This window comes from Antechinus flavipes, chromosome 6 (assembly GCF_016432865.1).
Source record: "Antechinus flavipes isolate AdamAnt ecotype Samford, QLD, Australia chromosome 6, AdamAnt_v2, whole genome shotgun sequence".
In the NCBI taxonomy this organism is placed as follows: Eukaryota; Metazoa; Chordata; class Mammalia; order Dasyuromorphia; family Dasyuridae; genus Antechinus; species Antechinus flavipes.
The window spans coordinates 224,356,935-224,360,335 of record NC_067403.1 but is presented as its reverse complement, the minus strand read 5'-3'; the positions used below and the strand labels follow the sequence as shown (position 1 = coordinate 224,360,335).

General features: G+C 37.9%; 1 pseudogene; it reads left to right on the top strand.

The window, feature by feature from the left end:
• Positions 1 to 1,305: 1,305 nt before the first annotated feature.
• LOC127541528 (40S ribosomal protein S3a-like) lies at positions 1,306 to 3,166 on the top strand (annotated as a pseudogene).
• The last annotated feature ends 235 nt before the right edge of the window (positions 3,167 to 3,401 follow it).

Here is a 3,401-nt window from a genome sequence, read left to right as displayed (position 1 = left end):
GTAGCTGCAGCAGCAACATATTAGTAGTAACTTTAGTAGCAGCAATAATACTAGTAATAGCAGCATTTATATTATTCTTTAAGGTTTATCAAGCACTTGATTTTTAAAAAAAATATTCACAATAACCTGGAGTATGGTGCTGTTATTATCCTTATTTTGCAAATAAGGGAGTTGAAGCAAAGAGAAGTTGAAGTACTTTTTTAGGATAAAATAGCCAATAAATGCCTGATGGTAAACTACAACTAGATCAGTGTTCTATCTACCATACCACCGAGTTACTTAGATAAGTTTCAGATGGGTAGAACTTATGTGGAGGTAGGTTCCAGCTCAATATATGTAAGGGTTTTATAATGTTTCAAATTTCTTCAAAATGAAATGGGTTTTCCCGGGAGGTAATGGTCTGGAAGGGAGCCATACTTCCTGGTAGGGAGCTGTGTTGAACAATTTATGATTTCTAAAGATTTCAAGGTTCTCCCCATACTAGCTTACCAAATCCAATCAGCAGCATTGAGCGCTACCAGTCAACTGTCTGGCTTTACCTTAAAAACAGGGTGTTTTTCAAAGCTCTTTGAGATTCTGAATATCAACTTACAAGTTGAAAGGGAGAGTATTGAAATCTAGTGGTAAGGAAAAGAAGATCAGTCAGGCAGCCTTGGATTGTAACTTCAGCTCTGCTTTTGACGCCCCCCCTTCTCCTCCCCTCTGTCCCCCCACAGTGATCCTTGGTGGATGTGAGCATTCTCAAGCCTCAGTTTTACTATCTGTAAAGTAGAGTTATTGGTGCCTGTTCATTGTGGGAGGACAAAAATCCTAATCTTCAAAAGAGAGGCAATATAATAGTTTCAGGTGGGAGCACTTAAAATTCTTTGTTGTTATAATAAATGTGATGAATTCACCCTTAATGATCTGCTTTGAGAGCACAGATGAGAAAATGGCCATAAATACTTCCAGCTAGGACTGGCCTCTCTGGTTTCAGTAATGCTGAAAAAATGGCAATTAAGTTAACCAGCCCCAGGCAGTCAATCCATTAACTCTTCCACAGCTAGCCACACTCCTCCAGAGAGCTCCATGCATTCACACATACCCCTTAAACAGCTTTCCTGAGCCTGAGACAGAAATTGATTGTCTCCATCTTTTAAGTGGAGACTCAGAAAAGCACCAAGGTTAAGTGATTGGACCAAGTCACCCAATGAGTCAGCAGTCAATTAATATCTCACCTCCCAGGAGTCCCCATCCACTCAGAGTTTGGGCCATTTCACTTAAGACATTATTATGTCCTGTTCTTGGACTGGTCCTTGAAGACCTATGGCAGAATACTGTATCACTGTTCCCATTATGCTGCTGGAACTTTTGATCATCACCATCATTGATCTAGAGAACATGAGCATGGTGACTAATGCTTATGGAACTTGATGGGATGATTGGTAATAAAGACCAGGGCTAACTGTGGACAGTAGGTCAAAACTCTCCCCACACCCATTTCAGTCCTTAGAGGTGCCTTTAAAGAAAAAGATATTACTAGGAAATTTGTACAGGGACAAATACCAGAAAATATATTTAGGAGCAAGTTTCATGAAGGAAATTATTGCTACTGTTTTTTTTTTGGGGGGAGGGAGGGAGTTGGGGGGTTTGGGATACGTTCCCTTTTGTGGGAATATTTTAGGGTAACATCAAAGCTGCTTAATAGTTATAAAGCATTTTATATTTGTTTTATTTGAATTATAATTGGTGGCTTCTTAGGGGAATTATTTTAATTGCAAGAATAATAAAAGAACTTTTGGTTTTTTAGAACAGGATTGTGGCAGTGGGCAAGAATAAGCTCCTCACCAAAAGCAGCAAAAAAGGAGCCAATAAGAAAGTGGTTGATCCATTTTCAAAGAAGAATTGGCATAATATAAAAGCACTAGCTATATTTAACATTCACAATATTGGTAAGACACTAGTTACAAGGAGCCAAGGAATAAAAAAATAGCCTCTGATGGTCACAAGGGTGAAGTTTTTGATATGAGTCTTCTACAGGATAATGAGGTTGCTTTTCTCAGGTTCAAGCTAAGTACAGAAGATGTTCAAGGTAAACAAATGTTTGGCTAATTTTCAAAGAATGGACAAGATGCACTCTGGATTAAAAAGTGAATTATTAACCATTAACACTATCATGATTGAAGCCCATCTTTATGTCCAAACTCCTGATGGTCACTTGCTCCACCTCTTTTGTGTTGATTTTACCAAAAAGTGAAACAACTAGATCTCTTATGCTCAGCACTAACAGGACCATCAATTTATAAGAAAATAATGGAAATCATGACTTGAGAGGTACATACAAATGATTTAAAAGAACTTGTCATTTTTGGATAGCATTGGAAAAGACATAGAAAAAGTTTGCCAGACCCTCTCCATGGTGTATTTGGTTGTAAAGTCAAGATGCTAAAGAAGCCCAGCTTCGAACTGGGAAAGATCATGGAACTGTATAATGAAGATAGTGGCTCTGGAAAACTTTCAGGGGATTAAATAGACACTATTTAATAGAACTATTAAAGATTGAAAAATTTTAAAATCATTGTGATGGTTTTCTTAAGGCTGATAAATCAAAATGGCAGTAATCTTTACTGCTTGGAAAGTTTTTTCATAAATGGTCTGATGTTGCCCACTGAATAATTGCTCTAAAAATAAACTTGCTGTAAAATCATAAAAGAAAGAATAAGGAAAGAGAGAAGGAAAGGAGATAGGGAGAAATAAAGGAAAGAGAAGGAAAAGAGGGAGAAATGGGGAAAAGTAAAGAAGGGAGGGAAGAAAGAAAGAAGGGAGGACAAAGAAAGTAGGTAATGAAGGAGGGAAGGAAGGAAGGAAGACATGGAGAGAGAAGAAACATTTATTAAATGCCTACTATGTGACAGATACAGATATTAATGTGTTATTTTCCTGCTCAAAAATCTTTAGTGGCTCCCTATTGCCTCCAGGTTTAAGGATAAATTTTTCAGCCTGAAACTTAGAATCTTCTACATCAGGCTTCATCTTAATTTCACATTCCTGTCTTTTACACTCTCCATATTCTAGCTATTTCCTAAAATTGGTATTCTATTTCTGGTCATCCTGCACCCTTATTTCTACCTCTTAGAATCCTGATTGTTTTTTAAATTTCAGCTCAGGTGACATCTTCCGCCCTCCCCCCCCCCCCCAAAAAAAAAAAAAAAGCTTCTTTCATCCTTCATAAAGTGACTCATAACTGATTAATTGACTGGGTCATGATTTGCTTGCATGCTCTATCCATAGACTTTGGACAAAAATGCCCTACAGAGGCACTTCCTGTGCCCTGGAGAGCTGAAGGACCCTTGATTGGCACCCAGGAAGAAGAAATGAACAGACTCATAATACTGTCAGCTAGCAGACAGGATAACAGGATT